Below are 17,764 nucleotides of genomic sequence, written 5' to 3'. Positions count from 1 at the left end.
TTGCCTTGTGTTTGACCATAAAGCAGGTATCAGCTGTCCTGCTGGTCCTGCGCCCGCTGGGGGCTCGCCGAGCGCTAGACAGTGCTCCAGAGCATCCATTGGCCTCCCAGTAGCCTCGTGACAGCCCTGTGAGCTACAAGGTGCTGGGCCCATTGCACAGATGGGAAAGAAATGAGGGCTTCCGAGAGGGGCTGGCGACTTGTAAGACCGAAAAGGGCAGGATGTGTCCATCAGAGCTGTCTGGCTTCATCACCCCTTAGGTTAGCCTCGGCTAGTTCCTCCTCCTGGCCAACCGGGCCTTCTGCTGCGCCCCCCCCCCCACCAGCGACACGGCTCAGGGAAGCTCTAGGTGCCGGAGGATGACAAAACTTAAGCAAAATAGAGACAAGAAAGGGCTCTTGTGGCTCAGAGAATGGAGGGGAGGCATGTAAAAACCCCGTACCCAAATGAGGTGGTTCAAGGACTCCTATGCCAACAAGTCAAGGGGGACTTCTTGGAAGAAAGGGGGATTTCAAGACCTTCTTGAGGTAGAGAAGAAGAATTCAGTGGTTAAGAGGAGAAAGCTGAATACACTGTAAGTTAAAGCTGTGGGAGATACAATAGGACTTGGAGCAGATTTTCCAAAAAACAGCCAAGAAAGAGAATGAAGATCTTCGAAGGCCCTTGCACGCCTTGCGGGAGCATCGGGGCTTAGCGCGGCCACGTTCCCGCCATCGGCCTGGCCTGGCTTCCGTCCGTCGGCAGAGTCCGCCTCCCCTCCGGGGCTACACACGGATTCCGAATAGCCCGGTTCTCCAAAGACTTTCTGGGCCAGCTGCCGTGGGAGTGGGGTGCCCCAGAGTGGGTCCGGCCGAGCGCGCCGAGCCCCGCAGCCGTGGGCAGGCGATCGGGGCGCAGCCCGCCGGGGGGACCGACGAGATGGCGCTTCAGGCCCGGGCTTGGGCCGCACGACGATGGCCCTCCCTGCTGGTCACGTGCTGTGTGTGCGACGTCCTTCTGCTGGTGGAGCAGGAGCGTTACGGGGTGTGCCCCGGAAGTCATCACAGCTTCCAACACGCTTTTAGATCCAAACTAGGCGTCCAGAAGGAGGTTGGCGGTATTGGAGTGACCACGCGCTCCAGGTAATGCTGCTTGACCACGGCCTGACACTAGGCTACATTTCTGTCATTAAAACCCCTTTGAGCGGTACTGTCGTCGGGGCTTATGCATACGGATATATAGGGTGCTCCGAGGATGTGAGGTTCACGGAGTACTTGATCCGTGTATCTCCAGGGAATAACAGTTTCAATGATTTTAGCTTTGCATCAAACGCATATTTTTGTACATCAGTCATGCTTTTGGTGGGTTGGGGTCATCTTCTTTTCTGTTCACCCACGTTTTATTTATTAATTTTTATTTTTTTTTTGATAGATTTTTTTTTAATTTTATTTACTTATTTATTTATGATAGTCACACACACAGAGAGAGAGAGAGAGAGAGAGGCAGAGACACAGGCAGAGGGAGAAGCAGGCTCCATGCACCGGGAGCCCGATGTGGGATTCGATCCCGGGTCTCCAGGATCGCGCCCTGGGCCAAAGGCAGGCGCCAAACCGCTGCGCCACCCAGGGATCCCTATTTATTAATTTTTAAAGATTTTATTTATTTATTCATGAGAGTCACACACAGAGAGAGGCAGGGACACAGGCAGAGGGAGAAGCAGGCCCCATGCAGGGACCCTGATGTGGGACTTGAACCCAGGACCCGGGCTCACGCCCTGAGCCGAGGGCAGACGCTCAACCGCTGAACCCCCCTGGCGTCCCTGTTCACCCATAATTTAAATTCAGTTTCTCATAGGCGTCCCCGGAAAGCCTTTTCGTACCCGGCCAGGGCACAGATGCACAACGATAAACATGTTATAAGCAGGAGCTGGGCCTTTGGGGCACCTGCTTGTAATGTGGCTAATAAAATCCAATAAAACGCCGAGATACCTTTTTCCCGCCCAGCACACACACTCTTAGACGCAGCCCACACTGCCGCGCGGCCTCCACCGGCACCAGAAGCATGACCGGCGTCCCCCTGGGTGTGTCGCCCAGTCCTTGCTGACCGTGCCCTGGGGGGTTCTTGTCATTTCTCCCACGTTTTCCTTGAATATTCCCGTCCCATCTGCCTGCGGACTCTTCGGCGAGGCGCACGTCCCTGAGAATCAGGACGACCGCCTGCCCGACCACCACCTGCCAAAGGAGGCCCACGGGGAGACTCAGCACCCGGGGGGGGGCGTGGGATCGTGGGCCGGGGGGCCAGCGTCACGGGAGTCACGGGAGGGGCAAGAACATGCTGGAGGGAGGACACGGTGGGCGAGGCCACATGTTGCCAATGTGTCCCAGCGGGTGATGCTGGGAAGTGGCTCCTGGAGTCGACACTTAGGAAGTCGTAAATCCCCAGAGAGTGACCAGGAATCAGGGACACTTCTTCTTAGCTCGCCCACGAGCCCCGTCACGAAGCCGTGCCTGAGGGTCTCGGCGTGTCCGGCCCCACGAGCAGAGTGAGGCTCCCGAGGCCACTCTGCAAAGCTCGCTCTTTCCTTCCTTTCTTTTTTCTTTTCTTTTTTTCTTTTTTCTTTTCTTTTTTTTTCTTTTCTTTTCTTTCCTTTTCTTTCCTTTTCTTTCTTTCTTTTTTCTTTTTTCTTTCTTTTTCTTCTTTTTTCTTTTTTCTTTCTTCTTTTCTTTTCTTTCTTTTTCTTTTTCTTTTTTCTTTTCTTTTTCTTTCTTCTTTTTCTTTCTTTTTTCTTCTTTTCTTTCTTATTTCTTTCTCTTTCTTTTTCTTTCTTCTTTTTTCTTTTCTTCTTTCTTTTTCTTTTTTCTTTTTCTCTTTCTTCTTTTTTCTTTCTTTCCCTTCTTTCTTTTTCTTCTTTTTTCTTTTTCTTTCTTCTTTTTCTTTTTTTCTTTTCTTTTTTTCTTCTTTTCTTTCTTTTTCTTTTCTTTTTCTTTCTTCTTTTCTTTTTCTCTCTTTTTTCTTTTTTTCTTTCTTCTTTTTCTTTTTTCCTTCTTTTCTTTCTCTTTCTTTCTTTCTTTCTTTCTTTCTTTCTTTCTTTCTTTCTATTTATTCATTTGCTTCCCTTTCTTTTTAAATTCCATCCCTGGGTATCCGATCAGTTCCCACCACCCCTGCTGCTTTTGCTGTTAGAATGACTTGCCCAAATGTGTGGGAAATATCAGAAAGGGAGACAGAACGTAAAGACTGCTAACTCTGGGAAACGAACTAGGGGTGGTAGAAGGGGAGGAGGGCGGGGGGTGGGAGTGAATGGGTGACGGGCACTGGGTATTATTCTGTATGTTAGTAAATTGAACACCAATAAAAAATAAAAATAAAAAAAAATAAAAAAAAAAAAGAATGACTTGCCCCTGCCTTTCCTTTATCCGGAATCCGCCCTTCCAGAAAGCTTCCGCAGTTTCTAGCTCACTGATCAGGGCTCCCCGACCCAGGCCTCACCCGAGTGTCCCCCAGCGTCGGACGGCGTGGAGCTGTCTTCACTCTGCTGTGTGGCGCCCAGAGCCCTGCCCCGGGTGGCAGGTGGTGTGGGAGGCTGCAGTTGCTCGGCCAGTGCCGCCGCGCATCCTGTGGGGCCCACAGGTGCTAGCCCAGCACTGCGACCAAATGCCCCTCGGACACCTCTATCCCGCGTTGCTGATGAAGCCATAGCAGCAAACGTGTCATTACCTTTTTACATTTTCAGCGATGCACATGGTGTGGGGTCCTGGGGTTCCACGGGCCTGGTTGTGAAATGAACCGTCTAACCTCCGCCCTGCCCTTTCCCTCGAGCCCTTCACTTTGGAATGATCTGCTTTTGGTATTTCCTTCAGCGCCGCTGCCCTAACAGGTTCATGTCCCTCCTTCTTTCCCCCCCGCCCCGTCCTCCCCGGAGCACACGCTACTCCCTGCGTCTCCCCTGTAGCCCAGCTCCCCAGCCTTTCCTCCCAGGGTGCTTGGTCCCATCGCTGTTCCTTGCTCAGGTTATTGTACGATGTACACACCCCCCAGTCACAAGCCAGGACATACCAGCATCCTTCTCCTGTCGTACTTTTTTGCAATTTTTGTGGATTCTACGAAGTTTTCTCTCCTCCCAAAACTTCCCCCATCCACGTCACACACGACGTCCTTGTGCTGTACTCAAACACGCAGATACTTCACCAGGTCTGTCCCCTCGAGCAACCTTCCCCGCAGCTTCTCAGCCTTCTCTAGTCTACACTGGCTGCCCTCAGGCCGGCCCCACAGCTGTCACCGGGGTCCGGTCATTGTCGTCATCATTCTAGAATTTTACTCTGCCCTTCTTTTCTTGGACCAACTGCTGTTGGATCTTAGAACGTCCTCCTCCTTGATTTGCCCCCTCGTTGGGTAGAACTCAAACGGTATATGGGAGGTTAATTTTTTGAGATCTTCAATGTATGAGGAAAGTCTTTAGGATAACTTGGCTGAATACAAAATTCTAGGTTGGAAACCTCTCCCCAGAATTCTGAAGCCTTCCCGCCGTAGTCCTCCAGGGTCTGTCAATCTCTGCTTGTATAATCTGCTCCTTTTTCCAGTTTTTTGAAGGTTCATAATGTTGTTCAGGGTGTCATGCCTTTTTATTCATGGTGGGAATTCTGTCTCTAGATTTTAGGAATTTGTCTTAAATTATTTATTGGAATCCCTTCTGTCCCTGTTTTTATCCTTATCTTTAGTATTTGGATCTCCTATCCTGCTCCTTTTTTTAAAAACATTTAAATCTTTTGACTTTTATCCTACTTTCTGAGAAACTTCCTCACATTTATGGTCCAGCCTTTTTTTAAAAAATTATTTTTTAAATTCCACTGTAGCTAACATACAGTGTTTGTTAGTTTCAGGTTGTCAAAACTTTTTATTGGTTTTCATTTCTGCTGTTTTTCATTTATGAGAATTTTTTTTCTCTGAATATTATTTTTTATAGCTCTGTTGATTTCCTTTCTCTGGAGATAATTATACTATTTTAGAAGGTTTGCTTTTCTTTTCTTTTTGCATAGCCTCCAAATTTCTTTATTCTTATCATACATTAGGCCAAATGTCCTAAAGCTTTTTCTCAAATTTCTAGCAAGCTTTAGATATTTATTCATATTAGCAGTAGAGCACTAAAAAGCTGAATTGGACTGTAAGATCCATGGAATGGATGAGGCTCATCAGCTTCACTTAGGGTCGTATGCATGGGTGGGCCTCTCCACTGGGGAATCCCTAATACTATAGTTGGGTCGTTTTTCTGGGACTGGTCAGATTTCCGCGAGAGAGTCCTCCCCGTCTCCTGCCAGTAGCATATAAACTGCTCCCAGTAGTCAAGAGAGAGAGGGCGTGGAGGCCGGGACAGGAGCGTGCCCTCGGCCAGATGGGGTGCGCCTTCTGCTTGCCCTCCAGAGAACGAAGCTCTAGTCTGCTGCCATGTGGGAAGGAAGAGAAGACCTAACATCCAGCTGTTTCATCAACGCCTTTAAACCGATCATTTGGTTTTAACTGCAACTTAAGCTCCACTTCCAGAAGTTCCCACACCACAGATTCTTAGAGCATTTTGCAGTGTAAACGAGGTTGCATCTTTTTGTCTTTCACACTGCCCATTTAGGATCTGACTGGTTTAGATCTAAGTCAGATTCCGCTTACCCATATACGTGGCCGCTTTCAAACTCTTCTAGCTATTATTTCCTCTCCTTTTATCTTTTACTTTGTGGATTTATGCCTTGTGTGTATATTTAACTAAGTATCAACTATCTACGGTAGCATATGTGGTTATGTGCAGTTACACATGGTGTGTGCGTACCTATATGCGGCACATACACTAGATGCACACACACACGCACATAACATGACGATAACATTCTGCATACGTAAAGAGACAGTTTGGGGTAGAGCTAAAGTTAATATGTTGTTTCAATGTTCCATCTATAACTGAAACTTCAGATTAATTTTTTGTTCATTTATTTGACCCTTAACTGTTCACATCCGCGTGGGCTTCAGATTTGTTGCTAATAAGATATTATTTACTACAACTTCTAAACATTGAAAGGCGCTTTCTATTCTGATTACCCCATTGCCCATCCCTGGGTGCGGAAGGTACCAGGTCAAGCTTAGCATGCAGAAACTCTCTTTTATTCCATACTTAGAAGTCTTACAGTGCACCAATGATGTATTCTGGCCAAAAAGTCAAACGTGAATATCTAGACCTACTTAACAATTTGTAGGAAATAAAGGGGATATCAGTGGATAACCAGCAAAATCAATATTGCTGGGAATAACCCCATTTCTTCAATAACAAATTTTCAGAGAAAATTAAAGAGAGGGAGGGTCCAGAGGGCATCCTATATGATACAATACATTTCAGAAATGTGTCTAATTGCATTGTATGGCTGTTATTTGGATCCTGAGTTGAGCCAACATATTGTTTTAAGAAAATTAGACATTTGGAAAAAGTTTAAACAATATTATTCTAACAATATTTAAACAATATTGATTATATTAAGGAATTATTGTTGCTATCTTATGTGTTGTAATGATATGTGGTTATAATTTTCAAAAATCTATCTTTTAACTCTAAATGACATGATAACATGTCATATGAGATATTGCTGTAAGGCTACAGTAACCCAAACTTGTATTGCCAAAAGAATACACAAAATAGATCAGTGGAACAGAATGCATAGCCCAGAACTAGACCCAGGCAAATATAGTCAACTGACCTCTGACAGAGGAGCAGAGGTAATACAATGGAGAGACCAGCTTTTCAACAAATAGTTCTGGAATAACTGGACAGCACATGGAAAGTAATGAATCTACACACAAACCTTGCACATTTTACAAAAATTAAGTCAAAATGGATCACGGACCTAAATATAAAATCCAAAACTATAAAACTCCTAGTAACATAAGAGCAAATCTAGATGCCCTTGGGTTTGGCAGTGACTTTTCAGATACAACAACTATTTCTAATTGCCAATACTTGGAAGCAACCAAGATGCCTTTCAGCAGGTAAATGGATAAATAAACTACGGTATCTTCATTCAGGAAAACATTAATCGGTGCTTAAAAAGTACATATCAAGCTATGAAAAGACATGGAAATGAAGGAAGCTTAGCTGCACATTATAATGAGAGAAGTCAATGTGAAAATGCTACAGGCAGTACATTTTCAACTATGTGACATTGTGGAAACGGGAAAACTACAGAAACTAAAAGTATCAGGGGCTGGAGGGAGGGGCGAGGGGATGAACAGCAGAGCACAGAGGGTTGCGAGGCGGTGCAGCTGTTCTACGGGATACTGTACTGAGGGTTGCATACACTCATATGTTTGTTCAAACCCCTACGACACCAAGAGTGAAGCCTACTATAGACTCTGAGCCTTGAGTACTAGTGATGTGGCAATGCAGCTTCATGGGTTGTAGCAGGTGCACCACATGGTGAGGATGTTGACTCTGCAGGGGGCTGTGTGTGGGTGGGGGGAGCAGCGAATAATACATGGGAAATCTGTACTTTCTGCTTGGTTTTGCTATGAACCAAAGCGCTACAATACAGCCTATTGAACGTGTGTGATTATCCCTTAACTGTTTACAAATAATATAATTAAATGTCTGGAATTTTCCACAGAAAGATCCAGGGTGAGGCGTCAATGGAGAACAGAGGTAGCGAGTAGGCTGCAGATTAAGTAAGAGTGGCCATGAGTTGATGATTGTTGATTCTAGATTACAGGTAAATGATGCTTTATTATACCGTTCTCTCCACTTTTGATATGTCTGAAATTTTCCATAGTAAAGGCTTTGAATACTGAATAGCTCAGCTGGGTTACATGAGGGTTCTATAACCAGTAGAACAAGTGCAGGCAACTAGTAGCGAACCCCTTCATAACTGGAAAGAGGTGACTGAGAGTGAATAAGCGTTAGACGCCCGCTGGAGGCCGAGGGGCACAGAATCATCCATCTTCACATCCCGCTGGAGCAAGAAAGGTGTGGGCTGGGACATCTCGGTGAAGGACGAGTGCTCACAGATCCTTCATGAGAAATCCTAGCTGCATTACTGTCCTGACAGAAATAATGGTGAGTGATGGTTGCTACGATGACAGCAGGTATATATTCTAGAAGAACATTTATTCCTTTCCATACTATTCCTAATAAATTGTGAAAGTCTCAGAAAAAAAAAAAAGATCATCTCTATAAAAGCTACAAAAAAAAACTCTTTCCCTTTCATAGTGCCTACTGAGAATATTACTATCTTAAGAGATGGGTTTTATAGTCGAGTAAAGTTTAATGTTTCAAAAGATACTGTGCTCTGATTCCCATCCTTGCTGGGTATGACCCTACCAGACTGGCACTGCTACAGATGACAACCATAAGTTCTGGCCATAATTCGTAAGCAACAACCAGAAGGCATGAAGAATGGGCAAAGGCAGGAAAAACCCACACTGAAATTATCAGGATTACAAAGTGATTTCACATTTTTCAGTCTTTAGTTAGGAACCAGGTATAATTGGTAGGTAGTGGGGAAGGTGTCAGGGGCCTACGTGGAAAAACCGATGTCTTTCTGCTTTCAGAAACCAGAAGATTGTATTCAGAAAACTGCACTTACTGGAGAGAGAAGAAGAGTTTTAGAAAAGAACCAGAGGCCCCCAAGTTCCGTGAGTCTAAATCTCTGGCTGACACCCCTAAGCAACACCTGAATGAAGCAGACTCAGCTCGTCCTAAAGACAAAGATTGGAACTAAATGAAAGCTTCCACTCAAGGAACACTTAAGAACCTGAGTTTGCTGTTCAACTGCAATTGACTGCTAAACCAAAAGAAAAAGGGTCCAGATTATTCACAATTTATTATTCCGGATGTCTAGAATAAAATGTAAAATTATCCAACATATAAAAAACAAGGAAAATGGAACAGTTTCAAGAGAATAGAAAATCAACTGAGACCAACCTCAATAGATCAATGGATATTATCCAATGTGAAGAATAGAAAAATATTTAGGATAAAGTGAACATATGACTTCAAAGGTACCTGTTAAATATAATCAGATAATCTAACGTATGTGTAATTGGAGTACTAGAAGAAAAACAAATGGAGAATCAGGAAAAAAAAAACACCTTAAGTAATGGTCGACACTTTCTCAAATTTAATGAAAAGCACAAAATTACAGATTCAAGATATTCAACAAACAGAAAAAGGATAAACACAAAGGTTGCAGCAAACTATAAAAGTCAAAGCTAAGAAGCAGGTCTAGTAAGCAGCAGTAGAAAAAACATATTACATACAGGGGAACAACATTTGAATTCACTTCTGACTTTACATCAAAAACCATGGAGGTCAGAACGGAGTGAAATAGTCATGTCTGAAATGATAGAAAAAACTGTCAGTCCAAATTGTATATCAAGTAAGAATATTCTTCCAGAATGAAAGCAAAATAAAGACATTTTCAGATAAAATCAAGAGAATTTGTTGCCAGCAGACCTGCGCTATAGGGAATGTAAAGGAAGTTCTTGAAACCGAAAGGAAATGATACCTGACGGGACCTCAGATCCTCAGAAAGCAATGAAGAGCATCATAGACGATAAATAACTGGGTAAATACAATACTTCTGGGGTGGTTTTTTTTTTTTGCCATCTTCTCAAAATTTTTATAATACATATGACTTATAATACATATGCATGACTGTTTAAAGGAAAAATTATAGCATTGTCATAGTTTATAACATATAGATGTGACATAAAAGAAGGAAAATGGACCTACATGTTTGTAAGATTTCTGCACTTAAGGAATATATAACTGCAAATAGCCTATGAAAAGTTAAGGATATATATTTTAATTCCCAGAGCAATCCCTAGAATAATAATGAAGAGAAGTATAACTAAAAACCAGTTAGAATCGTCTGGGTGGCTCAGCGATTGAGCGTCTGCTTTTGACCCAGGGCATGACCCCAGAAGTCCCCGGGATTGAATCCTGCATCGGGCTCCCTGCATGGAGCCTGCTTCTCCCTCTGCCTGTGCCTCTACCTCCCTCTCTCTGTGTCTCTCATGAATGAATAAACAAAGCATTTAAAATATATGTAAATATATAAATAAGAAAATTATAACTGAATTTTTAAATAATCTGAGTAGTATTAAAATAATATTTAAAGGACATGAAGAGAAGAACAGAGGAGAGAATGGAAAACAAACAATAGAATGCTATATACCCACAGCAATAGATTTATTAAATAGTAATGGATTAAACATTTCAATTAAAAGGCAGAGTTATCACAATAGCTCTTAAAAAGCTTTACACAACTATATGCTATGTACAAGAGACGCACAGGAAAGATGAAAGTAACTGTATGGGAAAGCACATACCCTGCCAACAGCAAGCATAGAGAAGGCTGGAGTGATTGTATTAATGTAAGACAAAGTAGATTTTAATACAAAAAAAATGTAAGAGATAAGGAAGAGCTTTTCATGGCCATAAAATGGGGAGTCAGAAAGACCTAATCAAGCATGACCTAATGAAACAGCAGGTACAACGTTAAGACACAATGAGGCAGTCGACCCAATGGGTGAGATAGGTGAGTGGATTGGAGGTACGAGCCGCTGGGGGGAAAAATACAATGAAACAAGAATTTATATGATTAAAGGGAAAGATAGGAAATGCCATATCCTATTTGGAGAGCTGTAAACTCTATGCAAATGCTAGAACAATTAGACAAATCAACAGAGACATGGGTTCTGAGCAATACCACCCTGACCTGGTTGGTTTTTATAAAACAGTACCCCGAACAATTGCACAGCACATTCACCAGCATAGACCGTATGCCGGGCCGTAAAATAAATCTCCAAAAGTAACAATATTCAAATCACACAGAGTTTGCTCTTTGATCACAGTGGAGTCAAAATTTGAACCAATAACAACAAAAACGTCTCGAAAACCCCTCAATATTTGGAAGTTAACACATTTCTAAATAACCCGTGAGTCAAAGAGTAAATAACTAGAGAATTCAGAAAATAGTTTGACCTATTAGTTTCCATGTTAAGCAGTTTAAGAAGAACAAGTTAAACGTCAAGCAGGTAGCATGGAAGAATAATGAAGGGCACAAATTAATGAAATAGAGAACACATAAGCAATAGGGAAAATGAAATCAAAAGGTTCTGAGCTGGTTTCTCCTCCAGCTCGGTCACCAAATCTGCACAACATGGGGAGTCACTTCACCTTTCAATGCATCTGTTTACTCATTTATCTAATAAGGGAGGTTAGACTGAGATGACACACAAAGGTGCTCTAAAGTTTTAGGTTCTCACAGAGGCCGGAGAGCAATGATAATAGAATTCTAAAACTAAGCATGTGCTAGCAGTTGCTCAGTAAATATACTGAATAAATGAAGCCTCCGGGTATGATCACTTTTCCAAGGATCTATTTTCATAATCTATAATGCTGATCAATTTACATTTTTATACTCAAAATAATATGTACCATGAACATAGACATGACACAAAACTAATTCAAATACAACGTTCTGTATCAAGCATTAGGCTGTCAGCTTAGTTAAAAGTGAACACGTGCAAGTAGTTGGATTGCACACCAGAAACTAAAGATCCCAAGCTTGATTTCTGTTTGACTTGCTCCTGAGGCCCTTGGAAAATCATTGTCTTTTTGTTCGGTGGGTCTATCTCCCTATATGAGTTGTCTGCCTTATTTGTAAGATTTAATCATACTTTCAGCAAAGCCAAATGTTTTCTGCCTCAAAATGAATTCTGGTAGATTTCTACAAAGGAGCATCCCTCATTTTCACCTTAGCTCTCATTAAATGTGTTTTTTTTTTCCTTAAAATTACAACAATTTAGAATATAACTTTAATAACGTCCAGAAGGAAGCACATCACTGAAATCTGAAGACTTAAAATGGGATAAATAAATCACTGTCCCCCCTACGTGGCACTGGACACAGTGTCAAAGTATGTGCTCTGCAGACCAGTGCCCGAGAGTCGTCACATTCAGCTATAACCAGCAACTAAGGGGGCCTTCCCTATGGCTTGTTTCCCATTATGGCCCAGGACTACCTCTTGGAGTTTAGCAGGCTACACGGATCTGAGTCTGTGAAGTAGGGTGTATGAGAGAGAAAAACAGGACGCAATAAGCGTAATAACTGGAGGAAAACCCACGTTGGCACTGGACGCTTCCAACTTGCCAATAGGCAGCAGTAATGATACATTTTTAGCAAAATCAGCAGACATGATGTTCATGACTTAAATTTAATCCCAAGGACGCATGCAACAAGCACACCTAATGGACATCCTACAAGATACCTAAGACTCTTCAGAAGTGTCGAGTCATGGAAGACCAAGACTGAGGCCCTATCCCAGATTGGAGACGTGACAGTTAAATGTACGGTGCTGGGTTGGATCCTGAACCAGAAAAAAAAGGACATTGGTGAGACAACTGGTGAAGTTTGAATAAGATCTGTAGGCCGGTTAATAATAAATTGTATTAATGTTAACTTGCTGGCTGTGGCCCTGGTGCTATGTCGATGTGAGATATTAATATTTGGAGAAGCTAGGTGAACAGAAAATACGGAAGGCTTCGTACTATTTTTGAAACTGTTTCTGTGAGTCTTAAATTATTTTGCAGCAAAAAGTTGTTTTGATTTTTTTTAAAGTAAAGATATAGATAGAATAGAAGCTTCCAAATCAGTGTGTGTTGGTGAGGAATTTTTAAGAAAACTAAAATAGAAGTTACTTGTAGAATAGTTATTCTATTACTTTCATATGGGGGGACGGAAGCACAAAAAGAATGAATAGAAAATGCAAACGAAGAAGGTAAAAATATTTTTAAATGAACACAATGTCAAGAACTAATTTTTCAATAAAATAGATCTTCGTATTAGAACCAAAAGAATTCATCCACATGGTACTTTTAAATATATGTAGTTTCTGGGTCCTGAAATAAAGATTAAAAGCAGAAGAATACTAGACTAGAACGGTATGTCAGGAAAATATTTATTAAAGCTAGTAGTCCTAATTTGATATCAAATAAAGTGTACTATAAAGAAAAATGTATTTAGTGGTCTAGCACCGCCTTCGGCCCAGGGTGTGACCCAGGGTCCCAGGATCGAGTCCCTCGTCAGGCTCCCTGCATGGAGCCTGCGTCTCCCTCTGCCTGTGTCTCTGCCTCTCTCTCTCTGTGTGTCTCTCATGAATAAATGAATAAAATTAAAAAAATAAATAAATAAAAATGGCTCCCACATAGTGATAAAAGTAACAATTTCCCAGGAAATTTAGGTACATCTAATAATGATAATTATTAATTATATATAATATAATAATCTAATAATACCTCTAGGTAATTTTAAAATTGCTGGAATTCACAGCCCACAATTTGTAGATTTTAAATGCACTTTTTTCTCAGTATTAATGGATTAAGTATACAAAATAGTTATCAAATTTGAAGAAAATATAAAAAACACAAAAAAGAAAGCATCTGGCTGAAATTTATAGAACCCCACAGTCGTTGGAGGACTGACCACACACCAGTCACAAAGCAACGCTCCCGAAATAGTAAAGAATCACTATCGAGTTCTCCGACCACAATAAAATTCTGTTAGAAATCAGTGACAAGAAGATAACTTTTAAACCCCATACATGTTTGGAAATTTTAAAACAGACTTCTGAAGAACGTACAGTCCTAAAAATTGAGAGCTGAACAATAATGAAAAATGCCACGTCATGAGGAGAGGAGCCGCTCAAGAAATACGTCAAGTACGGGGGAGACTGAACGCGAGGTAAGCCTCAAACTCAAGAGTCTATAAAAAAACAAAAAAAAAAAAAAAGGAAATAAAAAATACAGAAATGAAAGAAGTACAAAACAAAGATACACCAGAGACAATCAAACCAACAAAGCTGAAGATTGGTTGTCGGGGAAGACGTAGCAGGGAGCGGAGGCCAAACCCGGCCAGGCTGAGCCAAGGAAGGGGGCGCAGCGCAGGGGTGGGGGTGGGTGCTGGGGGGGCGGTGACACGTCCCCCAAGATGACACAGAGCCCTTGAGAACCCGGGCAGCTGTGCCCCAGCCGAGTCCCCTACCCCCAGGCCGGGGTGGGCCAGGGTTTGAGGAGGAGGAGGCGCAGGGCCCGCGGGCACGGCCCCCCTTGGCCGCCCCATGCACAGCCCCCCTGCATGTACAGCCCCCCGGGCCTGGGCGCTCTCTGGGACTCCCACCCGCCTCAGGGACTCGCACCTGGGAAGGGTGCCCCGGGCTGGGGACCCGCGCTGCTGGGGCGCCACAGGCCGGGCTTCCCACCACGTCACCCAAAGAAGAGCCTGGGCTGCCCGCTTGGGCCTTGCTCTTCAAAGCTTTTGTTCTGTGCGGGGGGATAATCCAGTTGTGTCTACAACGTGGTTCTTTTTTCTTCAGATTTTTACTTCCTTCCGGGTCGGTGAACATACGGTGCAGCCCTGGCTTCTGCAGCAGGATTCGGAGAGTCGTCGGCTGCAGCACCCGGCGCCGGCCCGAGGCCCGTCAGTGCCCCCAGCCAGCTCGGCCGCCTCGGCCCCAGCCCTCGCTTGGTTCTCTCTCCTTTGCTTCCTTCCCCCTTATCGTATGTCCGTGTGTTTTCTTTTTTTTTTTTCTCATTTTTTATTTATTTATTTTTTATTTTGTGTGCGTGTCTGTGTTTCTTTCTTAAGCTCCACATGGGCGTGACTTCATAAGGCACTTGTCCTCCTCGGACTTCTGTCACTTAGCATAACGCCGTCTAGCGTCCTCCCTGTCTTTGCCAGGGCCAAGGTTTCACGCTTCTCGTGGCCGCGCGATGTGCCCTTATGTGCACGGAGAGCACATCGTCCGTGTCCTGTCATCATCGAGGGACACCGGGCTCCCCATGGCTTGGCCGTTGCCGACACTGGGGCGCATGTGCCCCTTCGAATCGGTATTTTTAGATCCTTTGTCTAAATGCCTAGGGGTGCAGTTGCTGGGTCGTGGGGTAGCTCTATTTGGGAGGGACCTGCACCGGCTGCCTCCCCAACCGTCCAGAGGGGCTCCCCTTTCTCCGCTTCCTCCCCAACACCTGCTGGTCCTTGTGTTGCTGATTCCAGCCCTTCTGACGGCGTGACGTGGTATCTCCTTGCGGCTTTGAGTCGTGTTTCCCTGATGACGGTGATGTGCGGCGTCTCTCCTTGTGTCAGCCGTCCGGGTGTCTCTTTGGAAAAATGTCTATTCATGTCTTCTGCCCATGTCTTAACTGGATTATTTGTTTGGGGGATGCTGAGCTCGCTAAGGTCCTTGTAGACTGTGGGCCCGAGCCCTCTATCTGACAAGACACTTGCAAACACGTCCTCCCATTCCGTAGGCTGCCTTTTCGTTTTGTTGATTGTCTCCTACAAAGTGGTTCTCGAACTTTGGCCGCATTAGGATCGAACCCGGTCAAAACTCTCCTAAAGGCCCTAAACTGCTCCCTGTATCCCAGGCAGGTGCCATGAGTGGCGTCACGACAAAGGCCATATTGAGCCTTTAGAGAGAGAGAAAGGGGCTCCCATGCACGTTCACGAAGGCCAGACTGGAGCGAGCCCTTGTTCCACTTCATTTCAGGAAACCTCAGTGCCGTTGCACTTGTAAGAAAATCCCATAAAGGGATCCCTGGGTGGCGCAGCGGTTTGGCACCTGCCTTTGGCCCAGGGCGCGATCCTGGAGTCCCTGGGGTCGAGTCCCACGTCGGGCTCCTGGTGCATGGAGCCTGCTTCTCCCTCTGCCTGTGTCCCTGCCTCTCTCTCTCTCTGTGTCTATCTCTATCATAAATAAATAAATCTTAAAAAAAAAGAAAATCCCATAAATACTTTCAGTCAGCAAAACAACAACAACAAGTGTTTCTTTACGAAAAAAATAGACAACACGTTTGATAACCCACCTCACAAATGAAACCCAAGTACTTTGGGATATTTATAAAACATAGAGACACACATTTAAAGAACATGAAAAAAGAAAAAAGAAAACCACAACAGTGACACGAAAGTCGTTAGGCATGAGAATTTCCCGTGGAAGTTCAGGGTCTTAGCACGCCACAGCGGCTTCGCCAGCACGCGGCCTTAGAATGACGTAGAAGAGCGAGAATTCCACGTTCCCAAGCTGCCGACCGCCCAGCTCTTCCTTGGTGACGGATCACAGTGTCCTCTTCTCCCTGCGTCCGGATGGCCTCGAGGGAAAGTCTCTGCTCCTCTGCACCAGCCCCGGGATCCCACCGGAACGACTCAAGAACAGGTCGCCTCGTTTCCGTTTTCCTGGTTGCGTGTTCTGGAGCCCCAGGTGAGGACATCGAGGGGACAAAGATGGGAGGGAGGGTCAGGCCGGGCTGCCCTCCCTCGGCCGGGACGCCTGGGCCTCGGGCCTTCCCGCTGCGGCTCCCCACGGCCGCAAGGCCACGCGAGGTGAGTCGCACTCGGGTCCCGGACACGCAGTGGCCACTTGTGAAAGTCTGTAAGCCGTGAGGAGGCCACGGCCACTGCCCGTCTCCCGCCAGGCAGCCTGTCCCCCACGGCGGCCCGGGCCGGCCTGCTGGCCCCTCCACCCTCCGGGCCCGGCCTCTCCGGCGCTCGGGATCGGAAGGGTCGCGTGTCAGGCGGCGGCAGGCCGGGCTCCGGGCCAACGGCCCAGGCCTGGAGGGAAGCCATGTGTCTGCAGCGACGCTGCCGCGGCTCTCAGCACTGCCCACGTCTAGGCCGGAGATGTCGTCCCGTCCCCCGCGAACCTCAGCCCACTGCCCTTTAGCCCCGTGATCGCGCCGCACCCGTGTGAGCCGCGCGCCAGGGCACCGCCGGCCGTCCTTCGCGGCGCTTCCAGAACTCCGAGACTATCTCAAAATAATTTCCCTCGGTTGGCGGAAAACAAGCCCGAGGGCTACTTTCTAGACCCGCTGGAAGTTGGCGTGAGTATCGGCCGAGCAGCCGTCCCCGGCCACCCGAGACGCCTGGACAGGTGGACCTGCCGTCTGGGCCAAGGGAGGTGGCCTGGGAAGGGACTCGGGGCAGCACCTTGGCCCGTTCGGCCTCCCGCCGGCCCTGGGGACTTGGCCCCACTCAAGGGCCCCGCCCATTCCCTGACCCAACAAACGCTCGCCTTCTTCTCGGCGTCACCGTCCGATGGCCCCCAAGGGGCGGGGGCCAGGACACTCCTGACTCTGTGACAGGCTACAAATGGGCTCTTCCCACGTCCGCGCACTGTGCCCCGAGTTAATTCCACCTCCAGAACTTCTAGACGGCTTCTTTCCATTCCTTCTTACACCCACTCTACCCAAAGGCCAGCTTCAGCCCCCCCAAGGGGCCCAAGTGACAAGCAGAAGTCCCCGGGGCCCAGCAGCGCGCACAGGCCTCAAGCCAGCGGGCAGATCTCGGGGCTCGTCCCGGCGGCTCCCGCCACCTGCTGCCCTCAGGGCCCCGCCGCGACTCAGAGGACTCCGGGTGCCTCGGCCAAGTCGCTGTCGCCCGCGGGCCGGCGCTGAACGCGGGGTTGACCTCCCCCGTCGCCCTCATCCTGGCCCTCCCCGGGCACCTGCCTGCCCGTCCTGGCTCCGCAGCGCTCCTCGGAGCCCCCCACGGCAGCACTGCCCCAGCCTGACCCCGGCGGAGACGCTCTGCAGGAAAGTCTAACTCTTCCAAATTTTGGTGACACCACAATGAAAGGTTCCTTGCGTGCCCACCATATGCTTTTCTGGCCAAGCGACCCCTTTGGGCGGCTTTCTTCCAGGTGATCACCGCCCCCATCCCGTGCCGCCTTCCCCTTGCTCTTTGAGGCGCTTCCCACGCAGG

The 17,764-nt window shown here is 46.2% G+C and overlaps 1 long non-coding RNA gene across 1 annotated transcript; it reads left to right on the top strand.

Moving 5' to 3' along the window:
• The first annotated feature begins 7,909 nt into the window (after positions 1-7,909).
• LOC112659505 (uncharacterized) lies at positions 7,910-9,152 on the top strand. Its single transcript, XR_003136359.3, has 2 exons — positions 7,910-8,059; positions 8,554-9,152. It is a non-coding gene; the product is annotated as an uncharacterized LOC112659505 (long non-coding RNA).
• Positions 9,153-17,764: the final 8,612 nt, after the last annotated feature.

The sequence above is a fragment of the Canis lupus genome, chromosome 35 (assembly GCF_003254725.2).
Source record: "Canis lupus dingo isolate Sandy chromosome 35, ASM325472v2, whole genome shotgun sequence".
NCBI classification, from domain to species: Eukaryota; Metazoa; Chordata; class Mammalia; order Carnivora; family Canidae; genus Canis; species Canis lupus.
The sequence above is the reverse complement of the archived record's forward strand: the minus strand, read 5'-3'. Positions and strand labels throughout refer to the sequence as shown.